This window comes from Anabrus simplex, chromosome 4, assembly GCF_040414725.1.
Source record: "Anabrus simplex isolate iqAnaSimp1 chromosome 4, ASM4041472v1, whole genome shotgun sequence".
Classification (NCBI taxonomy): Eukaryota; Metazoa; Arthropoda; class Insecta; order Orthoptera; family Tettigoniidae; genus Anabrus; species Anabrus simplex.
Window position 1 is genome coordinate 132840105 of NC_090268.1, and position 12546 is coordinate 132852650.

Sequence of the window (12546 nt, forward strand, 5' to 3'; positions counted from 1 at the left end):
TATGTACTTCTGATACCTTTAAAAGGGTCCATATTTCCCCTTCGGAGTGTGGTTTAGGAGAGAAATGCAGGCCAACTATTTCGAGGCAAGGTGATAAAGTTGGATCTCTTAGATACCTAACAATTCTTCCCGAGTGTGTAAATTGCATTTTAATACATCAGATTTCAGTGTAAACACATCAATCAAACGAATTCTTCCCAACAAATTTTCTTCTGTTTGTAGTGTGTATCCTGTTCACAAACAGAAAAGTGTCAAATGCAGAAAAGATCCAGTTCCCTGAAATGACGTATTGTCATCAAAATTGAATAAAATTTCGTATTCAGATAACGATGAACACGTCATATCTTCAAAATAATTTTTCTACATCAGGAGTACAAGTCTAGTTTCTGTGTCAAAGAAAGGCTACGAGTAGCTCTGTTAAATCTAAATATATATTGATGAGAAAATCAAATATCAGATTAAGATTAATGTTGTTAGTTTTACGTCCCACTAAATACGCTTACGGTTTTCGGAGATACCGAAATTTAGTTCGGCAGGAATTCCTTTACTAACACGAGGCTGACGTATTTGAGCACCTTCAGATAACACCGGATTGAGCCAGAATAGAACCTGCCAAGTTGGGGTCAGAAGGCCAGCGCCTCAACCGTCTGAGCCACTCACCCCGGCTATCAGATTAAGAAATAATAATCTTTAAATTGGGAAGTGGGATACGGGCAATTAAATCAGAAAAGTTTGAAGGTATCTGAACGTCACGAAATAGTAAACCAAATTGCAAAGTACCGTGTGGTAAAAATGGTCATTTAGGAGCTTGTCCCCTAGCAGTGATAGTTGGCTATTTTGGTAAGAGTGGCTGAGGAGCATACACACTGTGAAACCTGCCTACAAGGACTACCATCAGCCACCAGTGATAGTCCTCTAACACACCTAATTAGAATGCGGTAGCCATCAAGAAAGCTTTGAATTTCCTAAGAAACATTTTAAAATATGCGTGCTCCGCGAATTTCCTTGTCACCTCATCCCCTCTGCCAACGATACGGAGTAATATGAGGACTTTTAGCCCTATATCACCACTACTACTGGAGTTGGCTACGTGGTTTGCGTCATATAGCTCTTATATTGCATGCGGGATATAGTGAGTTCGAATCCCACTGTCGACAGCCCTGATAGATGGTTTTCCGAGGTTCCCATCTTCACATCAGGCAAATACGAGGGCTGCTGTGCCTTAATTACGGCCATTGCCACTTCATTCGCGGCCCAAGACTTAGCCTATCCCATCGTAGCGATAAGACATTTCTGAGTGCATGCAAGATAAGGCAAATAAAAAGAATCGGTATTACCAAAATCTTCGTCCAAAAATATCGAAGTGAATTATTCTGGAAAGTATGTGATTTAAAATCATTAACACATGAAGGACTGTCCTCTTTTTAAACAAATAATTTTAAATTGTTTATTCTTCTACTTCTTGTTCCGATTTCATTATTATTATTATTATTATTATTATTATTATTATTATTATTATTATTATTATTATTATTATTATTATTATTATTATTATTATTATTATTATTATTATTATTATTATTATTATTATTATTATTATTATTGTGCACATTGCATTTTTGGGACGTGTTCCAAAATGCGCCTACGGAAGGTATAGACCACTGAAGCTAAAAGAGTACATAACAAAGTCTTAACATTTAAACACAGTAGGAGGCCATGACTTACTCGAAACTACTATATTACGAAGGCGGTGCAGAACAGAAAAAAGTCAAGTAGCTTGTTTCAAAAACAAGTAAAATAGAAGAGATTATTGAGAAAAATCACTTGAAAAATTTAACCCGAGAGAATAAGAAGTGAACTGATATTGCTCTGTGGAAATAAGTAGATTACCAAGATTCTGGTAGAAATACCGAGGAAAAGCTTCGATAATATTGAAGAAGACGGCGAAACAACGTATAAAAATACAGTGGAGGATATAAATTACACTGAGAATTACGAAAATTCATCCAGATTCGTATACTGATTGTCCCGAGGTAGAAGATCAGTTATACTACGAAAACAGAAACTGGAAGCCGCAGGAAGAAGAAACGATAACAGAAAATTACTGCATTAAAAGAGAAGTCGGGAAAGAAATAATATTTCTGAAATTAAATAATTTAATTCTGAATATTTGAGCAAGACGAGGCGCAAATTATTTTACGCGGACCTAGAAAATTGGATGATTATTTTACGGAAGAAGACTGAGAAAAATATATTTTAAAAGAAATATTAATTTAACAAAAGTCTAAAATGAATATGTACTTCTGAGAAATATTTGATTTTATCGGCAGTTTTACCAAGAAGATGATGGTCTGCTAAACACCCAGATAGACCGACCTGGAGGGAGATATCATCCGAGCAGTTAAAACTACCCGAGATGAGAGGAGGATGTCGCCCAGCCAGATCAACCTAAGATGAGGAATCCAACCAGACATCAAACCATGGCCAGAGTACCAGCCATGTGACAAGCGGAAGAAGAGCAACTGAGGCCCGAGATGACCAAAGACGAGCTAAATGTTTATATTAAGTAATATCATTCTTAATTCACATATTTTTATTTTGGTATATGCGGTAGAACAGAATAGCCTAAGCATGAGATAATTAAGTGTGCAAGTGAAACGTTGAAGTGAAGTGCATTATATTTAAGATCCTAATGATATATTAAGTCAGTGTAGAATTAGAAGGATATCTCGTGGAGTATGGTTACGTATTAACAAGTGATTCAACGAGGTGATGAGAATACGGTTAAGAAGGAAAGTAATATAACAGCTGATTTCAAAGTGTGTCAAACGATGAATAATATCTATGAGTTTCGTAAACCATCCAGGCATAGATTACGTCATAGGTGGATCGCGTATTGAGAAGTGATATTTAGAGTCAAGTTATTCCTTGTCGAATAATATTGTTAAAAGTACATATACGGTATTTAGGGTTATGCATCGTATTTTTAATAATGAATTGGTCAATGAAAAGGAATATTTACGCGGAGTAAAAACATTATGTCTCAGTAGTAGCAAATGAAATAAAGAAGGTTATACGTGTTGAGTATAGATATTGAGGAAGTTAAGAGTATATTAATTGAAGGTTATAAATGATAATATGGAGTTTTATGAGATGATTTAAGTATAACATTACGCGTTGTGTTAGTTAATGAGACATATATGTGATAATAATAATAATAATAATTGTATGGCCTCAGCTACCGTGTGCAGACATTTCAATTTGACGCCATCTGGCTGTCTGCTCGTCAATTTCGACGTTCCTTTTTACTCTAGGCCACCACTAGATGGCAGACCGAGTAAACCGAAACTCTCTTGGGCGTCTATGGCTGAGATTTAATTAATTTTGTCGGGTAAACACCAAATGTGTCACCAGAGATATTTTACATGCCGACATCGTACGACATGGAGTGTCGAATGGACTTTTTTCCGCCCTTCAAAAATCCGACTACCTCTGCCGGGTTTGAACCCGCTATCTTGGAATCCGGAGGCCGACACTCTACCGCTGATCCACAGAGGCAGCTATATATGTGATGAATAGACGTTAAATATGAATAGAATTGATGCAGTTAGACGATGCAAATACTGAAAAGGAATACGCCGTGGAAGTTACTTGTAATAAGGTATGGATGGTTAAAATTCGTATACAGTTGAGAATTGAAGATGATTTGGTAGTAATTACAGCTGTTAATAGATAGATATATGTGTTTCGTGACGTATTCTCAGAAAATATAACATGTGAGGTAGGCAATATGATATATGTAGCTGACGTACAAGCATAACACCGAGATGTCACACATCATGTACTTGTTGAATTTCTTGCACACGTGGTATATTTAAGATAAGCTTAATGGCTGAACGCATATTGAACCGAGATACAATGAATTAAGAATTATACAGGTAGAATAGGGAGATATATTATTTTATATGTTGAGTATTGTTTTATATTTTAAGTTAGAATTTTAAATTAAGAGATATTAGACTAGGAGCCGTAATTTAAGTGGCAGTAGGGTCGAAAGCCTTAGTACGTCAGTCGTCATAATGCTGTTCATCAGATTGATATTCGACGCTATCGAATTTAGTTTTTAACATTGTAAAACATGTAAATTACGTGGAGGAATCCTGAATTTTTCTTAATGATGATGTAATTGTGTCATATTTATGCACATGAATGATTAACTTAATTTTTCGAGGATAATTAGAGAAGATTTGACTTCATTTCAGAAATATTGAATTCACAATATCATGATAATTTAAAATAAGCCAGCGCTGACTTCAACTTTAATTTCTACGAAATAATATTTATTTTTAAAACAATAATTATGGGGTTCATGAAGATATTTATTCTCATTCCTTTCAATAATTTATTAGGTTAATAAATATGTTTCTTCATTATTTTCATAATTCAATGAGTGATCATTTATAATGGTAGATAGTAGACTGACTTAGTATGTAAGGTAATTTTATGTGAGTTGCGTTATGAAATTATGGTCGAAGATGAATTTGCGAATTTATGCGGTAAGGTGAAGACGTTCATCAAATAGTATCGCATACGGTCGTTGCGTCTTTCTTGGAATTCACGTAAAACCTAACTATAGAAAAATTAAACATTTTTCTTGCTTGTGGATACACTAAGACTACATCTGACTAGCCGGAGTGATAGCTGTGTCTCACCTGGACGCGGGTTGGGTTCCTTATTATTATTATCACAGTCGATTGGAGCCCTGCAAACGAAGCAGACGTGTGTGCGGAGTGCTGAGTGTTGTGGCGTAAGCATAATGGGAATAAGCATAGAACTCTACCGAGCGGTCATCGGCCGATGGAACAATCGAATAAAATATCAGATATGTGGTTTAAAATGTGATATAAAATACTCTGAAATTGTGCTGGCAGCGTTAGTGATTGCTGCATTATTAGTAATTGGAGGAGTGGAAAGCAACCCTGGGCCACTGAATTGGGAAGATATAGCTAAGATCAAGGAGGTGATAAAAGAGGGCAGCCAAACAGACACAACGAGGGAGCTCATTATGGCACAGAATAAAGATATTCAGGATATGAAAGACAGCCTTCGGGGTGATATGGCAGGTATAAAAGAATCTCTAGATAAATACCAGGAAGAAATGAAAATTGCTAAGGAACACCGACTGGTATTGGAGCAGCGCACACGGGAGCTGGAGATGCAGGTCCGGAGTTCAGTGCTTGCCCAACGTAGCAAATGTCTGGTCATACATGGGATTAAGGACAATAGAAGCGAGGACAAACTGGCGTTACTAGATGCTGTGTTGGAAGTGTTCACACAAGGAGTGAAAGTAAATTGCACGGAATCCGATGTGGACGACGTGCAGAGAATAGGAAGGATCCAAGGGAACAGGCCGATTAAAGTACAATTGGTATCTGGAATGAAAACCCACCAAATTCTCCGGAATGCCAGGAATTTAAAAGGGACGGAAGTCTGGATCCAGAGAGACCTGGGAGTTGAAGAAAGGAAAGAGATGAAAATACTACGATTTCACTTGGGAAGAGCAAGAAGGGAGGGCCTTACAGCGTTTATTAGAGGCAAGAGACTATTCATCACAGGCGATGGTTGGAGAAAGAACTACACGCCATCCCAGCTGGAAGCCCTGGCGCGAGGAGGAAGTGCGGTACCGGCGCAACACGGAAGAAAGAATGATGACGTGCAGGAAACAGGAGCAGAGCTCGTGTCGCCAAGGTTGCTGACACCTACTGACAGTGAGGGCGTTGCCACTACTACGGAGAGACGACCTGTAAGTAAATGTTTAACACCTGATGAGGAACCGGGTAATAGCTCGTGTACTACCCCGGTAGCTGAAAAAAGCAGCTGCAGGACAGAGGACGATAAGAAAAAGAAGCAGGGACAGAGCTTGAAGGACTTATGGGCTAAGAAGTGAGTGTTCTCAGATGGAAAATGTAATAAACGGGAAGGAAAGAAGTTAGGGGAAATTTATAGTTCCCCTCATGGAAGTATAGTACAAATTGATAAAACAATAAACACACGTAGTAAAACAGGTAGTGTCTCAGATAATAGGAAAGTGAAATAACTAGCATTGAAAATTGGTTTTGTAAATATAGAAGGCATATTAAGTAAACTGGGGAATGATGGAGTGTCTGAGCTTGTGGAAAATTTTGAGATATTTGCTTTCTTAGAAACATGGATGCCGGAAGGAAAGATTTTAACATGGAAGGGCTATGTTACGAGAAGTGTAATAAAAAGAAAACGAGGGACTCGAGGGAGAATTCCGGGAGGAATAACACTTCTGATAAAGGAAGAGTTTAGTAGTCAGATAGAAGAATTGCCTAACGATATGCAAGATGTAATTTGGATCAAACTTAAACTGGAAGGGAGTAAACAGAGAGACATATGCTTAGCCTTTATATATAACCATCCGATGGGGTCACCATATACCAATGTGAACTTTTTTGAGGATTTAATAGAGGAGATTAACCTAATGAGAGGTAAATATGAAGAAGCAGGAATCATTATGTTGGGGGATTGGAACGCACGAACTGGAGAGTCAATTCCAGCATATAGTAAAGAAGGAATAGAGCCAGTGAGAGGTAGCAGAAACAGCCGGGATAAGGAACGTAATGTATATGGGGATAAACTACTAGAACTATGTACCGCAGAGAATTTATATATTCTAAATGGATGGTGGCGGGGAGATGAAACGGGAAAGCTAACATATATTACAGCGCAGGGAGGTAGTGTAATTGATTTGGTTGTGTGTACGGGAGATATTTTAGAGATGGTAAAGGAAATAGAGGTATTAGAATGGGCCGAATCACATCATTCCCCGGTATCTGTTACCCTAAAAGTGTATGAGAAAGAACAGGAGGAACGTAACACTGTAACAGAAAAAGATAATATTAGGATAATCAATAAATACAAGTGGTGCGAGAATACCCCAAAAAGAGTAGAGTCATATTTAAAGGGAGAAGAATTCCAGATAATTAAGAGTGGAATAGAGGTTGCGTTACTGAGTAGTAAGGTTGACTTAGCGGTAGAACTGGTAGAGAAACCCTTTAAAACTATAACTCATGTGAAAAGGAAACAGAATAATAATAGTAAAGATAAAAGGAAAGGATGGTACAATGATGTGTGTAAAACAAAGAAAATGGAGGTGATTAGAGCCCTAAAGGCATATAGAAAAGAGGGGGACCCTAAGGTTCGGGCACACTATTGTAAACTAAGAAAAGAATATAAAGTGTTGTTAGTAGAGCAAAAGAGGATATGGAAACAGGAGGAGGCAAAATTAATAAACATAGACTGTAAGAATAATCAAAGTGATAAGGTATGGAATAGAATTAACAAAATAAGTAGAGGTGAGAGAGGATATGCCAATGTTAAAATTGAGAATGGAGTCTGGATTGATTATTTTAATAAATTGCTAGGAGGACAGGATACTTGGATAAATAATAGAACATGTATGGATATCTCGAGGGGCTTAGAGATTTGTATCCCCTGCTTAGATGAAGAAATAACAGAATGTGAGGTTTTAGAAATGATTAGAAAGCTCAAATGTAGGAAAGCGGGTGGCTTCAGTGGTATAACTAATGAATTTTGGAAAGAAGCAGTAAAAAGTCAACAAATGCTGGAAATATTAGTAAAATTGTTCAATAGGATATTTGATTCTTTGGAGTTTCCTAAGGCATGGCAGACAGGTATAATATGTCCAATTTACAAGAAGCGTGGGGAGAGAAGTAATTCAAACAACTACAGAGGTATAACACTATTGGACTCCCTAAGTAAATTATATACAGGAATTCTGGCAAATAGACTGATGAAATGGGCGGAAGAATTCTCCATCCTCTCGAAATATCAAAGTGGTTTCAGAAAACGCAGAAGAACAATAGATAACATCATGATTGTAAAAACAATAATAGATAAGTATATAAAACCGAAAGCAGGAAAATTATATATATATCGGCTATAGATTTTGAAAAGGCCTTTGACACAGTCAGCAGGGGTGCATTGTTCGCAAAATTACGCCTATTAGGGGTATCTAGTAAGATGGTACAAGCATTGGAGGCAGTTTACCGAAGGGTGCAATGCAGTATAAGGGTAGGTGACGGGGTAGCATGTGGTCAAATAGATTCTTTAGTGGGTTTGAAACAAGGATGTAAGCTATCTCCTATTTTATTTCTGTTATTTATAAACGATATATTAAATGGACATGGAGGTGATAACTGGATGAGTCCAGTTTTAGTAAATCAAGAAATACCAGGCCTAATTTTCGCGGACGATGTCCTGCTGATGACGTTAACGGCCGGAGGCATGCAAAAAAGCATTAATGCTGTGACAGAGTTTGCTAAAATGTGGTCATTAAAAATCAACATTTCCAAGACGAAAGTTCTGATCTGTAAGAAAGGCTGTAAACGAGCGAAGAATGAACAATGGACGATTGATGGTTGTCAAGTGGAGGTCACAAATAGATTAGAGTACCTGGGAATATATATAGCAAACAACGGGAAGTGGATCCATCAAATAAAACAAGCCAAATGGAAAGGTCTTGCAGCATTATCAGTAATTAGAATTCTTGAAAATAAATTCCCAAATATAGACTAAAAGATTCAGAGAAATGTCCTGCAAGCCGTAGTTAAAAATCGAATGCTTTATGGAGCTGAGCTATGGGGTGTAGAGAAAGAGTGTGTGATGCTGAATCAGGTTATAAGTAAGTTCTGTAAAATTGTAATGGGGTTACCAAATTGTACAGCAAATTGTGGAGTAAGATTAATATGTGAAGAAAATATCCAAGTAGATGTTCTTAAGAGAGTTCTGAAATATCTGTTGAGATTGAAAGGAAGAGAGGGTGGCGAGCTTCTGCAGATCGCATATCAACATCAGAGAGATAATATCCAGGGAGAGTATTGGTTAACGAAAATCAGAAGTATATTAGATAGGTTGGGATATGGAAGTTATTGGGAGAGGTTGGAAAGATCAACGAATAAACTAATCATTAGACGACTCAGAGATATTCAAAGACAGTGGTTGGTATCCGAGTGTAGAAGCAAGGCGACCCTCTCAGAGTTTATTAGGATAAGGCAGGATATGAACATAAATATTGTGAGTGTAAACAGAAGAGAAATCAGGGGTTTGATATGGTGGTTAATGGGAATTTACAAGAATAGGGGATGGATTAAAGTGAAAGATGCAACAAGGTGCCTTCTCTGTGGTGAAAACAGAGAAGAATTTCACATGTTGAAATCATGTAAAGAAACCATAGCGGTGAGAAGGAAATTTTTGAATAACAAGGAACAATATATGATAAATGAGGATGAGAATGGCTATAGGATTATTAAGATGATAAGCAAAGAATGGTATAAACCTGGTAATCTCAGTAAACTGTTAATTGTAATTAGAAATTCATGTAGAAGAGTGTTGAAAGAGCCTACAATGAGGGTAGGTCATATTACGGATGGATGATTGTGTTGCGAACCGATTAGTTAAGAAATTGCCAATAGGGCTATGTAGTAAAAGGAATATTAGTATATATAGCACTGTAAAGTCGATATGTTAGTAAGCCATAACGTAATTAACTGTCAAACTGTTTGTAATGAGACAGGGCCCAATGGATATAATGTTTCATCCTCAGCTGCTGGTGATCCGTGGCTGTAGGTTGATAACATTCACTCATTCATTCACTACTCATTCCACATATATTATTCATTCAATCATTTATTTAATTCATAATAAGGGCTCTCTCCCTGGTTATCCGTACTGAGAGGGATGAGTATTTTTTCCTAACATGCATGCATGAATATCCATATACCCATTCATAAATCCATCCATACGTGTTTTCTCAATACAGTTAGGGAATTGGTAATTAATTAATTAATTCATTTATTCATACACTCATGTAGATAATCGTAGGCATGGCCCTTGCATGTGGAATGGCGATCCGCCTGTGCAAAGGGCACTATTTTAGATAGGGAATCATAGCCAATTAATTAATTCATTCATTAATTCATACACTTATGTAAGGCTATAACCGAAGTAGGACGGGATAGGACGGGCCTATCCCAATCGAATATGTAGAGTGATCTAAATGCAACAGAGAAAGAAGAATAGGGAGGGGGGCACATGGGGTGCGGGATTTCCGTTTACGTGTGCCTCGCAGAAATTAGGGAATGGTGAGAAATTAGTGTTTGACAGCTATTAGATCAGGTGGGGTCTTCCGTTTGGGCCTCAAGGGAAAGGGCCGGACGTGTTATCCTTGGGAAGGTGGCTCCTTTTTCTCACCAGGGTTGGATAACACGACCGGGCAGTAGTCATACATAATCCCATCCATGCATTTATCCTGCCAACCGAATGCTCTCTCCTCAGTTGGTGGCTATCCGTGACTGGGAGGGAAGTGTTCATTCATTTATTCATGCATGCATGACAATATTACTCGGTCATGGAATCATTAAAAAAACTCATTCATGCATTTATGTACACCCATGTATAGTGTCTGTGAAAATGGAGGAGAACTCTGTACAGACTTATGACAAATAAATATATATTATTATTATTATTATTATTATTATTATTATTATTATTATTATTATTATTATCATCATCATCATTATTATTATTATTATTATATGTCCCACTGACTATTTTTCGGATACGCCGACGTGCCGGAATCCTGTCCCGCAGGAGTTCTTTTACGTGCCAGTAAATCTACCGATACGAGGCTGACGGATTTGAACAACTCCAAATACTACCGGGCTGAGCCAGGATCGAACCTGCCTAGTGTCCGGCTCCTTCCTTGGCTTCAGAGACCCCAGATTCGACCAGGTTGAGGATGTTCAACTGGGTAGTCGATAGCTAATTCCTCTGGAACGAAGACTGGATAACCTTCTTCACCTACACACAACAGAACATACTACAAACCACCACAGAGACACTCTATAGTGAATACATCACTCCACCTAGGGTTGGCGTCAGAAAGGGCATCCGGGAGTAAAATTAGGCTGAATCCATATAAAATGCCAAATCCAGGTAACTGGGAATAGACCAGGAATTATTATTATTATTATTATTATTATTATTATTATTATTATTATTATTATTATTATTATTATTATTACAGTCATATGAATTATTTCTCGATGTTGTTGTCGTGTTCTCATTTTCTTCAAGGTTTTCTATTTTATATTTTCATTGTGTGTAAGTAGGGCTAAATTTGCTTAATGGCAATCAATCAATCAATCAATCAATCAATCAATCAATCAATCAATCAATCAATCAATCAATCAATCAATTCTGATCTGCATTTAGGGCAGTCGCCCAGGTGGCAGAATCCCTATCTGTTGTTTTCCTAGCCTTTTCTTAAATGATTTCAAAGAATTTGGAAATTTATTGAACATCTCCCTTGGTAAGTTATTTCAATCCCTAACTCCCCTTCCTATAAATGAATATTTGCCCCAGTTTGTCCTCTTGAATTCCAACTTTATAGTGTGATATTTCCTACTTTTATAAACGCCACTCAAACTTATTCGTCTACTAATGTCCTCCCACGCCATCTCTCCGCTGACAGCTCGGAACATACCACTTAGTCGAGCAGCTCTCCTTCTTTCCCTCAATTCTTCCCAGCCCGAACTTTGCAACATTTTTGTAACGCTACTCTTTTGTCGGAAATCACCCAGAACAAATCGAGCTGCTTTTCTTTGGATTTTTTTTTCAGTTCTTGAATCAGGTAATCCTGGTGAGGGTCCCATACACTGGAACCATAGTCTAGTTGGGGTCTTACCAGAGACTTGTATGCCCTCTCCTTTACTACCTTACTACATTGTATTGTGATTACTTTGTAATTACTGGAAATGTGTTAATTTTCCTATTTTATACAATATGTACGTATGAGTTCTTCCTTAATTAAGAAAACTGTGAAACGGTATTTATTCTCGCAGCCTCTGTATAGTACGCGAACCTTTCCTTGATACCAAGTTTCGATTCAGCGCTAGAGAGCTCAGGTATCAAGAAAAGGTTCGCGGTAAAACACTCGATGTCGAAGTGGCCGATAGTGATATCGATGCGTGTCATAGACTACCCTCCAGAAAGCCTGAATTTCCACCACCTCTCCTTGTGAAATTTTGTAGCCGCCTCAAGAAAGAAGAATTTCTTTCGGCCAAGAAGATGAAAAACATTAAGTCAAGTGAGGTAAGCATTCAGGCTGCCCCTAGAACTGTTTACATAAACGAACACCTGACACCAACCAATAAATACCTACATAAACTGGCGAGGGACCTGAAGGGGCATGGTTATAAATTTGTGTGGAATAACGATTGCAAAATTTACGTAAGGAAATCGGAGAATCACCGATCAATCCGCATTCAGAACACCGAGGACATTAAACGCCTTCACGGGAAAGAAATTACCAAGTCTATGCCATCCAGGCACATTATTCAACCTCAAAATGGCCAGTGACAGGACTACTTTACGTAATCTTATAACAGGATACCCAAAACTTCCTCTAGGTTGCTATGAAGTCAAATTCAACTGTTTGGA